Source organism: Sinocyclocheilus grahami, unplaced genomic scaffold (genome assembly GCF_001515645.1).
Source record: "Sinocyclocheilus grahami isolate Dianchi unplaced genomic scaffold, SAMN03320097.WGS_v1.1 scaffold1246.1, whole genome shotgun sequence".
Lineage (NCBI taxonomy): Eukaryota > Metazoa > Chordata > Actinopteri > Cypriniformes > Cyprinidae > Sinocyclocheilus > Sinocyclocheilus grahami.
In genome coordinates, this window is record NW_015506425.1 from 261739 (window position 1) to 274029 (window position 12291).

The 12291-nt window shown below is 36.8% G+C and overlaps 1 long non-coding RNA gene across 1 annotated transcript in view; it reads left to right on the forward strand.

Annotated features, from left to right (window-relative positions):
* The window catches only part of LOC107568459 (uncharacterized), a 16441-nt gene extending 4733 nt beyond the window's left edge, over nucleotides 1-11708 (forward strand). The window contains exon 3 of the long non-coding RNA XR_001606758.1: nucleotides 11698-11708. This is a non-coding gene — a long non-coding RNA (uncharacterized lncRNA). The remainder of the gene's footprint in view (nucleotides 1-11697) is intronic.
* Nucleotides 11709-12291: the final 583 nt, after the last annotated feature.

Sequence of the window (12291 nt, forward strand, 5' to 3'; positions counted from 1 at the left end):
TTCGAGAGGGCTCCTCGAGCTGAAGGGATCCCCCGAATTTGGTGGAGATCGGCCGGCGCGTTCGCGAGATAGTGATACCAGTCAACATTTACACTTCAGTAAGGAGGTCTCTTGTTCAGGCAGCAGCATTCAAGCGTTGTCTTATTCGACCGTAAGTGCCCTGCGAAGTGGACTTCACATGAAATTCCGCCATGATTCCAGTTCCAAGGGAATGTACACGTTACATTCAAAGGGCATTAAAGTGCGCGAGATGTGAATTTATATTGTATTTATTTACAGAGGTATATTATGTCACACGTCACACTTCTCTAGTAAGTTTCGTCTGTGTGTGAAGACAGTAGCGCAAATCCCTGAATGAATGTTCCGAAGTGAAAAAAACTTCAAAAGAATAAAGTTGAATGGAATTTAATTGAATTAAAGTTGAATAAACTTCAACTTTACTGTTCAGTGCACTGATGTCAGACTCATTTTGGATAATAAAGTTTATTGTTAAATTGTTAAATGTCCTGCCTCCATTATGCATTTTTGTCACGTCACTATAAGTGTTTGATCACCACATCTGAGTGATCATTGCAAAAAATTTGTTTATATATATATATATATATATTCTGTTTATGTATATACTGTGTTCTATATATAGTACCAGTCAAATGTTTGGACCCTGGAATGGGAAAGTGTCCAAACTTTTGACTGGTACTGTACTATAATATACACAAAGAATATCGGCCGATATATCGATATATGCCTTTTTTACCCCCTAGTATCGGTATCTGTATCGGCCCCAAAAAAAACATATTGGTCGGGCTCTAGTAGTTAGTTTTGTAAATTTACTGTAGTGACCAGATCATTGAGCAATCATGTGATCATCCTTTGAAAATGTCCATTTCTGAATTTGCTGTATAATCGTTTTGTGTAACTAATACTGTGTCACTAATAATTTTCCACTATATTGAGCTATTAACCATTGTGATCGGATAATTGAGTTAGTGAATTATATGCGAGAGCTATATTTAGTCTCTCTTTGTGAACTGGTTCATTGGAATAATTTTTGTCATCTCAATCACTTCATTCACTTTATTTAATTCATTAATAAGATGATTTGCTATACAGTCATTTTGTGGTGGTGAAGTCATAAATTTCAATAATAAATTTCCACAGTATTGAGTTTTTAACCATTGACCAGATCACGGAGTCAGATGCAAAAGCTGTATTAGTCTGGTTTGTAAATTAATCATTTAGCCAGTTTTGGTGAAGTGATTCAATTGAATTGTTTTTGAAAGCTGGATCAATTGATTAATTGAAAAGATCTGACTCAGAATCATTTGACCATAGTTTAATTGCACATAGACATAGTTGTCTTATGATACCATAGGGATGAATGCTAAGATGGATGTCAAGATTTTCAATTAGTTTTAACTTGCAATCCATAAAGCTATCATATGGCTTCCGAAGAATAGTGAATAAGTCAAATGGAACACGTTGATGATATTTATATTTATGCTAAAATGAGCAGCCAGGATATTTTGAAGAAAATGTAGAATATGTAAGGGTGAGTAAATGATGACCGATTGTTAAATTGTAGTTGAGCTGTTGCTTTAAGAGCACATTTGAAGAAATGTAAATGGCAGGTTTAGAGGAGCAGTAAATGGTGAAGCAGCTCATCATTAGATGGCCTGTCGGTCTTGAACACAAGCCCTCTTGGAGAAGCATGTAAACATGCCCCCAGATGGCCTCCAGACAAAGGGGAGCATTGTGTCTCCTGCTGTTTGACATCAGGACCTGACAACAGAGGTCAAAGAATCACTCGTATTGCAGCGTTGCCGTCATGCCCCCCTCAAGTGCAGTCTTACAAAATCACATTCAGATAATCGTCAGCTGCTCTCTTCTGGTAGGCTCTGAGGAATCTGGAATGCTTTTGAGGAGGAAGTGGATGCACTGCTGGGAACTCAAGGCACAGAATGATGGTAAATTGTGGCTGGAGAGGCAGGGGCTTGCGTGAGGTTATAGCGTGTCATTAAAATTATGAGATTCTGTGGGTCAAATGTTTTTGAGCGTGAGTGTTTCGGACTGTTTGAGGGTCTACTTTGGAACAATTTTCCTCTTTTAAAACCACTGTAATGAAGTTATGGCAGCATAAGGAGGGGACGGCTCGTGCTTCGGTAAACCACTTTGGAATGACTGAGCCCCTGATCCTTCGGATGATTATATGTTTCATACATATCTGCCATGGATTGAAATATAATATATATCTTAATGCTTCCAAGGTGAACCAGGTTATTAGCTCTTGATAGGCAACTTATAAAATGAATAGATTAAATTAAACTCCGAAATTAAAAATAAATACAACTGTAATTAATTTTTTAAATAATACATTTATTGAACATTCATTTCCTTTATCACAGGGGTTTTTAGATTTTTGATGTCATACACATCCAAATATAATGATGCCCTTACTAGGGTACCTTACTAGAGCCTTTTATAATAAATAAAGACAGCTACATATATTAATGTACATGACCATTCACAAATTTAGGGTTTGTATGATTTTTTTCATGTTTTAGAAAGAAGATCTCCAAGGCTGAATTTATTTATAAAAACTGTAATATTGTGAAATATTATTGCAATTTCAAATTATTATATTTTAATATATTTTAAAATGTAATTTATTCTGTTGGCAAGTTTTTAGTCATTACTCCAGTCTTCATTGTCACATGATCCTTCAGAAATTATTCTAATATGCTGATTTGCTCCTCAAGAAATTGTTCTTATTATCAATGTTGAAAACTGTTGTGCTTCCCTCTCTCTCTCTCTCTATGATTTTTTGCAGTATTCTTTGATGAACAAAAAGTTCAAAAGAACAGCATTTATTTGAAATAGAAATCTTTTGTGACATTATAAATGTAATTTGATAAATTTAATGTTTTTTTTTTATTATTTTTGGTTTATATTTGGTGTATTTGGTTTTATCATATTGCTCTTGCTTCCCTTTTATATTTCATGTCATGTATCCCTCACCTGTGGTAAAATCACCGCCTGGAACATGTCCTCTTTTATTCTAAGTACATATATTTATTTGATACTGAGGACTTGCAGAAGACGTTCTCGATGTTGCGATTCTTCCAGTCTAAGAGGATCAGTCAGCATAGTAAAAAAAGGCTTATTTGAAATGTCTGTTTACACTCTCCCAGCAGTTTATTATTAACCATCTGCAGGGGCTGGAGTTAGATCCGCAACTGAGCTGCAAACGCTGAAGAACAGGTTCTCACACTGGCAGGGCCCTCGCTGCACATAGTTCAAGGCCCTTGAGGCACGCTACATTCTATTGTTTGTGTTATTTTTAGCCGAGCCACGTCAAGCTGAACTTTGAGGGCTATGCTGGCTGGCCAGCGCTCATTAAAGCACAAAGACCGCAAAGTGAGCTTCCATCAATGATAGGCCTTTTCTTATGTGGTTTTGAGGATGCGAAATGTAGTCAGGGTTGTGCTTTTGTGATTGTTGTCGCAGACTGTTCCAGCTCCACCCTGTGTTTGAAGGGATAGTGTTTCTTCCCATTCAGGCCTGGCCTGAAAAAGCGAACCCATTTCCATACGCTCGCTTTATGTCAGGCGGGAGAGCGAGAGGAACTGATCTTTTATTTGTATGTAGGCGCCCCCAGTCCTCTGATTACATTTTCCCCAGGCATAGACAGAGTTATATGAAATTTGTCTCAGCAGGTGAGCGACGGGAGACAAACATTCAGTAAGGCTTTGTCACTTACATTGTGAGTCCCGAGTCGAAAGAGATCGTCTCTGGCCTCATGAGAAATCGAGGGAGATAAAGAATATGCAAAAAGTTTTTTTTTCTAGGAAGGGAAAGCATTGTTATGACACAATGTGACATGGCTAATATGGAGGCCTGTGTGATTATTTATTTTAGGGATGCACGATATATCGGCCACCATATCGGTATCGGCCGTATATAACAATTTGGATATAGATTTATCGGCCAACATATCGGTTATCGGCTTTCAAAAATAAAGAGTAATCGGTTATCGTTTCGGCCAAAATTTTCATATCGGTGCATCCCTAATTTATTTAGAGAGCAACATGGACATTTTTAAGGGAATTTAAAACATAATGTGAAATCAGAATTGATGGTGTTTACATGATGCACATTCATGATCTTATTGTGCATGCTATTCCAAATAAAAATGTTTTGGGTTCTTTCATCAAAATGTAGTCCTCTAAAATGGCTTTGCTTTTCTGCTGTGTGACTTATTGGATGATGTTAACCAGTAGCTAAATAGATATTTAGACATTTATTTTGGCAGACATGCATTCACCTGGGTTTGTTCAGGTTTGTAATGCTCTTTTCACCATTTAATCAATTCCCAGTGGATAAAATCAAGTCCTGTCCTACTTTAAAAAAAATAAAATAATTGATTTATTCTTTGGTTATCCTTTTTCACTCATGGATGCATCAGTAGGTTGTAAATAGGTCTTCATGTTGGTTTTAAACCAAAACCAAGCTACTCCACTGCTTTTCTTTTTGCATTCTCTAAGGGAACCTATCCATGTAAACATGATAACTTAGATAGGAATAGTGTGATACACAGACTGAGGTTTAGCATTTATTTTGAATGAGAGCGAGAGAGAACTGGAGTAAATTTGGTAACATTTTACCCTGTGTTGAGCTCGGTAGGTGGCACATACTGAAGTCTGCATTATTTATAAGGTTCCTTCGCAGCGTTTACTGCTCTCTGCACACTAAGCAGGAGACACTTCTCTTCACTTGATAAAATTTGTTCACTTAGAAATGCCCTGTAACGTCACCAAACACAGACGTCACAAGTTTACTTTCTTTACACTACTGTTGAAAATTTTGGGGTTAGTAAGATTTTTGAAAATGTCTTTAAAAGAAATCTCTTATGCTCACCAAGGCTGCACTGTTTGAACAGAAACAAACAAAATAAATAGTGAAATATTATTACTGTTTTCTGTTTTAATACTGTATTTTAAAATGTAATGTAATTTTTTTAATTATTATAATTAATCATACTCAATCTACAGTTAGTGGTTATTGTCTGTTGTGATGTTTAATATGGAAACATGTAATCTGTTTAACTGTTGTGTGACCTATTGTCATAGTAAATGTGGCTCATGCATGTCCGTGAATAATTGCATAGCTTCATTAAGTTTAATAGTGTTCAGGTGGTTTACATTGGCTGGTGGGTATATTTTCCTGTTCACTGATGTTTTGATGTTCCCTATGCCGTTTGTAGTGCCCTTCGGACTGAACTATATGCTTCCTGTGATTTTGGAATCTCTCTTAAGATGGCAGAACACCCAGTGAGTCCACTTCACTGGCCGCTTGGAACGGTCCCACTGCAGGGGTGAAAGGTGCAGCCGTCTTGGCTCGGAATGTTGCTGCTTTTCAATGCCTGAATGGCTATTGAGGGCCAATGGGAGAGTGACTCCATTTCCAAACGTGTTGTAATATCACCTCAGACAATAGTATGTAGACATCCACCATGACACCCCTCTCGTCCCACCAGCTATCAGCCTCAGACACATTCCTACCCAGCAGAGACGTGCTGGCTCAGACAAAGCTGGTGTAATGGCTTGAATAATTTAAAGCTTTTCTGTAACGGAGTAGTGTCTTGACACAAATTAGTTATGGAAGTTGAAGCTGAAGACACCCAACATTTCCCAGAATGCCTGGTTAGCTAATTAGCTAAAGTAATTAATGAGTGAGGAGCGTATGGTTGTGGCTCCTGTGGGGTGGTTAACAGTCTTTAAATTCCCAGCCCAACTGCCCTACTACTGCCTGGAGCAGGCTGAAAGTGAATAAATGTATTGCAGTGAATTTACATTTGGATCAGATTTTGTCATGATCCTATAAATCAGTGTCATAGCAGTCTGGTTTTATGATTTTGTATGATTTGCTATTCTGAGGAGAAGCAGCATCCCTTTTCTCTGCTCGGCTCTATATGGAAGCTTCTCCGCCCCACCAAATGTTTTTAACTTTCAGCTGCTTTTGTGAGCTTTATCTACAGAGCAATACGTTAGCTTATAGCACTAGGTCTGGGAAAATGTAGACAGCGTTTTTAAACATTTACTCTAGCTGAAAGTGTTCCCTCCTAAATGGGCTGTGCAAAAATTGTCGTTTTCTTTTTCTTCTTGCTTAAGGCAACCACTCCATGAGACTAATGATATGTGTGTAATAGCTATCATCCATCATGATCTAGTTATGCAAAACAGCAGGGTTTGTTAACAAGTTAATTCTCCTTATGAAGCTCTGGCCATTTCTGTCTTTTGGGCAGTAGGGCTGAGTGAAATATTGAATTTCATGATATATTCGTAATGATTTGGATAAGGCAACATCTTAATTATGGGGTTGATTTGAATGTGCTTTTTATGTGGACACTCAGTTTCCTAAAGAGTTTTTCATCTTTTAAAATTGTATCTCATACAGTATATTATATTCTTACTCAAGTAGCAAAATAGTGTTTCTTTCATTCATTTCTGTTTCAGTTAGATCTGTCAGTTTAAATTGAACAGATTTTTTTTGTTTGCATCCCCAATGTTCACAAATCTGTGTTTTTCATATATTGCCATTTTAAATAAAATGTATGCAAGTAAATATTTCTGTGTTTATTGACATATTAAAACATAAAATTAAATATTTTAATTGTAATTTAGTTTCATGTTTTAATTTAAATTCATTTTAAATACATTTTTGAATGACAGTGTGACAAACTGATCATTTTAAGTTTTTAGAGTATTTGACTTTTTTATTAAGCATTTTGATTCTACTGTAATTTTCTGCAATATAATTCCCATCTAGGAAGTAATGTTTCTGTTTAGCTTAAATTTATTTTTATTCCAGTTTTAGTTTTAGTCATTTTAATACTCAGCCAGGCAGCACTTCTAGTTTTTCTTTTTTTTCCCCCATCTAATATTTATATTTTATTTGTATTTTTTTTAGCTTTATTTCAATTAACAAAGACATTTTTTAATATATTTAACTTTTTTATGTTTTAGTTAACATTAATAGCACTGCTTGGTGCATAATTCTTTTGGCTCCAAATCTTGTTTCTATCAGCGTCTGTGAATCTGTGCTCCCCTGCATAAATTCATGTTCACACAAGGTCAGATTTTAGAGCTTAAGAGCTCAAAGTGTCTCTGGACTATGTATAATTTCTAATCATCAACAGTACCATATTCAAAAAAACATCATTTAATTAAAATCATTTTTAATTATTCAGAATTTCATTAACACCACTGCGTCTAAAAGGTCAGAGTCAGACAGGCTTAAAAATTTTCAAGTCTTTTGTTTGAAAGTGCTGACTGCTGGTTTTGACTTATTCCTTTGGCAGTTTGGCAATGAATGAATTAAATGCCCTTCTGAGAGAAATATCCATTATGGAAGAAGTAAAAACAGCCATTACATATCCCAGTCAGTTTTCTACCAGTAGTGCAGCTGCTGTTTGTGTGAAATCAAGTAAATTACATTCATACTCGATGTGGTATCAAGTATCAAGTGGAACGGTGGTTGTAAACACTCTAATGAGTATCTGAGGATGTCTGTGTTATCAGTTGAGTGGTTGAGTCACTGTTTGTTCAGTTAATCATGCTGTTGTATCCTTTCCTGAATCGAGGTGCAGATTTAATATTTTATGCTAATAGTTTAGGGATTTAAAGGGGTGGTTCATTGCGATTTCACTTTTTTAACGCTAGTTAGTGTGTAATGTTGCTGTTTGAGCATAAACAATATCTGCAAAGTTATGAAGCTGAAAGTTCAATGCAAACGGAGATATCATCTTTTAAAATTCTAGCAGTTTAATGCCTACAAAAACGGCTGGTAAGGACTACAAGAAGTTACTTCCCGGGTTTGTGACGTAATAAACCCAGATAAACCCTGCCCTCGGGAAAAGGCAGCAAAGGGGGCGAGGCCATGCTGCGCTGCTTTAGAGAAGAGGAAGAGAAAACTAGAGGAGCATGTAAAAATCTATTCATATATGAATCGCGATTCTGTCTTCTAACGATTCTAATGGATTGCAAAATCAATGTTCTAAAGCAGTGGTTCTTAATACTGTTCCTCGCGTCCTCCTGCTCTGCACGCGCTCTGCATCTCTCTCTCTCTTTTTCTCTCTCTCTCTCTCTCTCTCATTTAGCTCAGCTCCAACAATGAACTGTTCCAATTATACACTTATTTTCACATAGCTATGAGAAGCGTTAAACATGGCGCGTGCAGTTGCCGTGTTGTATTAAAGCTTTAATCAGGATAAAACCTTATATTAAAAGCTAACATAAGCAGTAGCATTTACAAATAACAGCATATCTAAAAGTTTTCATTAACACCACTGCGTCTAAAAGGTCAGAGTCAGACAGGCTTAAAAATTTTCAAGTCTTTTGTTTGAAAGTGCTGACTGCTGGTTTTGACTTATTCCTTTGGCAGTTTGGCAATGAATGAATTAAATGCCCTTCTGAGAGAAATATCCATTATGGAAGAAGTAAAAACAGCCATTACATATCCCAGTCAGTTTTCTACCAGTAGTGCAGCTGCTGTTTGTGTGAAATCAAGTAAATTACATTCATACTCGATGTGGTATCAAGTATCAAGTGGAACGGTGGTTGTAAACACTCTAATGAGTATCTGAGGATGTCTGTGTTATCAGTTGAGTGGTTGAGTCACTGTTTGTTCAGTTAATCATGCTGTTGTATCCTTTCCTGAATCGAGGTGCAGATTTAATATTTTATGCTAATAGTTTAGGGATTTAAAGGGGTGGTTCATTGCGATTTCACTTTTTTAACGCTAGTTAGTGTGTAATGTTGCTGTTTGAGCATAAACAATATCTGCAAAGTTGCAGCGCTAAAAGTTCAATGCAAAGGGAGATATCGTTTTTTAAAATTCTGGCAGTTTACTGCCTACAAAAACGGCTGGTAGGGACTACAACGAGTTACTTCCCGGGTTCGTGACGTAACAACCCCAGATAAACCCCGCCCTCGGGAAAAGGCAGCAAAGGGGGCGAGGCCATGCTGTGCTGCTTTAGAGAAGAGGAAGTGAAAACTAGAGGTGCACGTAAAAATCTATTCATATATGAATCGCGATTCTGTTTTCTAACGATTCTAATGGATTCACAAGTTTCAAAATCAATGTTCTAAAGCAGCAGTTCTTAATACTGTTCCTCGCGCTTCTAACGATTCTAATGGATTGCAAAATCAATGTTCTAAAGCAGTGGTTCTTAATACTGTTCCTCGCGTCCTCCTGCTCTGCACGCGCTCTGCATCTCTCTCTCTCTTTTTCTCTCTCTCTCTCTCTCTCTCATTTAGCTCAGCTCCAACAATGAACTGTTCCAATTATACACTTATTTTCACATAGCTATGAGAAGCGTTAAACATGGACGCGCGCGTGCAGTTGCCGTGTTGTATTAAAGCTTTAATCAGGATAAAACCTTATATTAAAAGCTAACATAAGCAGTAGCATTTACAAATAACAGCATATCTAAAAGTATGAGACAAACAAAAAACATAGGCCTACCATTAAGAGCCGTGCTTGCACATGTTCTGCACGATCCTCTTCAATAATATCCTCTGCTTCTCAATCGGGCTCATGCCGCTGAGGTGAGGGGCGGGATGATTATACACGCACAAGAGACGGTTGAGCCAATCACAACACACTGGGCTAGCTAACCAATCAGAGCCCATCGCCTATTTCTGAGGGAGGGGCTTCATAAAAGCATGAAATTGATCAACGCGTTTCTCAGAGAAGGGACAGAGTGGTGTGGAATAAAGGTAAATTACAGTATGTGAAAAATAATGCGTTTTTAAAAAAACGAAGCATTAACACGTTAGACTGCACCCCATAAACACAATCAAGCCTAGAAAAAAAACAGTGAACCACCCCTTTAAGATAACCTTCAAACACTATTCTTGGAGGAAAAACACCTGTAAGGCTGTTGCATTTTCTTTTCACTAAATCTAGTATCTGTTCCATTTTTGATGTTAAGCGAGGTTCTTGATGCTTTTTTATGTCTGATAGCTCTTGGCGTTCATCTCAAGGCGTAACTTGTGATTCTCACCCAACTCCCTCAGCTCTTCTCGTCCTAATCACGCATTTCTGCATCTTTCCAGATGCCTGAGATTACTTTGTGACAATTCAGGCTGATTCTTACTAATAAATTGTGATGTAATACCCTGGAGTTTCTTTGTTTCAGTAAATATAGGCGTATCTCTATGGAGCTTTGACATTTTATAGGCTTCAGTACCATGGGCGGTGTAGCCTAGTGGTTAAAGATCTGTGTTTGGGCAATTTGCCTCTTATTTGAGCTCAAAATCACTCAATCAGTGACAAGTCAACTCTGCTGTTGCATCTGTTCCAATTTACAGCAAGTCAAACGTGAATACAGCTTGAGATACAAAGATCATTTTGATCTCTAATAGGGTGAGGCGGTGATGTTTCTTTACTCCATCCGTGAAATACATGACGTCCCATCAATTTCTGAGAATGTCCTTCTCTCTTCTTGTGTAATGACAGCTTTGATGGCAGGTTCAAGATGTGCTTCATGCTGACACTCAGGTGATGGTGGGACAAGTGTTTTTTTTTTTTTTAAATGCAGCTACATTGGTTGACTGGTCCAGCCTGCCATGGATGGGACGTCCTTCCCCTGACCGCACTGCTGACTCCCCCTCAGACATGAGCGCGGAGGGTGGAGAAGCTCTCTTCTGCTCTGCTTTCATCTAAGAATGCTCTAATGATCAAGAAGACAGCACTGGCTCTGGACGTGATTGAGAGAGATGGATGCTGCAATGGCGATTTCGTTGAAGAAACAGAATGAGGTTGGGTAACAAGGCAGCTGTTTATGTCTGCCGATGTGTCAGATGTATGATTGAGGATCACCTTGTGCATTAAAGGACTTTAATCTCACCATGAAATCAAATTGGGCAATTCCTTTTTTTTATGGAATGTTGCAGTGTTTATTATAAATACATAAATTATAAATTTAAAATTTTTGTGCCCGCCCTTTTGCAACAACACCCGTTCTCTGATGGCATGTATACAGGTGCGAAGGCTGGACAAAGAGGTTGTCCAAAAGCCAGGCGAATTTCAATCAATTCCTTTCAGCAATCCGTCAGTCACATGAGATCACAGCAGTAAGAAAATGACAACACTATCTACCATCCAATGGATTTCCCCTTTTTTCTTGTTTGGGAGTATAAAAGTAGTTTTAATGCAGTAATTATGCCTTGTAATGCTCCTTATAATGCATTTTATGATCTCATGAATAATTGTAACCACAGTCAAAATACATTATAATACGTATCTATAAATTGCTAAACCTTTAGAAAATAAAATGCATTATAACATGACAAACAAACCTTTAAATATTGTAATGCATTTTAACTTAGGTTACAATTATTTATGAAATGCTGTAATGCATGAAAAACTATTTCCTCACTTCCTTACTTATTATACTTATACTTTCCTTACTTGTAAAATTGCATTAACTGAAATAAAATATAAAAAAGCTAGTTGATATGGCAACATTTCTCATTTTTGTTTAGTTTAAGTACTAAAATATTTAAAAGTACTAAAATAAGTACTAAAATTAACATTTAAAATACATTTATTCAGGAATTAATTTTATTTATTGAAAACTGTTTAAAAACATATGACCGAATGAGTAAAAGTGTTGCAAATTTAGCCTAAATTAAGCTGTCACTCAGTAGAGGCAAATTGACGTGTTAAAAAACATAGATATCAATATACATATGTATGCATTAGCAGCTGCTCATATGAACCACTCTTTGTAAGCTGTTTGCCATATTGGAAAGGTAAAAGTACAGTAAGTCCATGAACTCTTGAGAGCAAGCTGGCTGCAAACTAGTTACTCATAAGTATGAATATCTGTAAGTCTTTCGCAGCTAATTGTGACAGTATTTAGTTTATCACTGATGTAAGATAAGTCTGCAAATGACAAATAAAAAAGTATATTGGTTAAAGCTCCTATAAATCTTAATCTTCAAACAACCCTTCCTTAGAAATACATTGTTCTTACAACCATTGGCTGCACAATGTTGAAAATTCATTTAAAAAATAATGAAAATAATGAAAATTCATTGTTTTGTTAGTGTGAGTGATTAGCAGCGTCTGAAATGTTGTAGTTCCCAATGCCTTGATGTGTCTGAAACGCTCAAATGAGGTATGCTAGTTATGCTAGACTAACCTTGTACTTTCACAGCACATAGATTTGTGCAACTAATGCAACATAGATTTGTGCAACTAATGCTTTTTAAAATGTAATGGGAC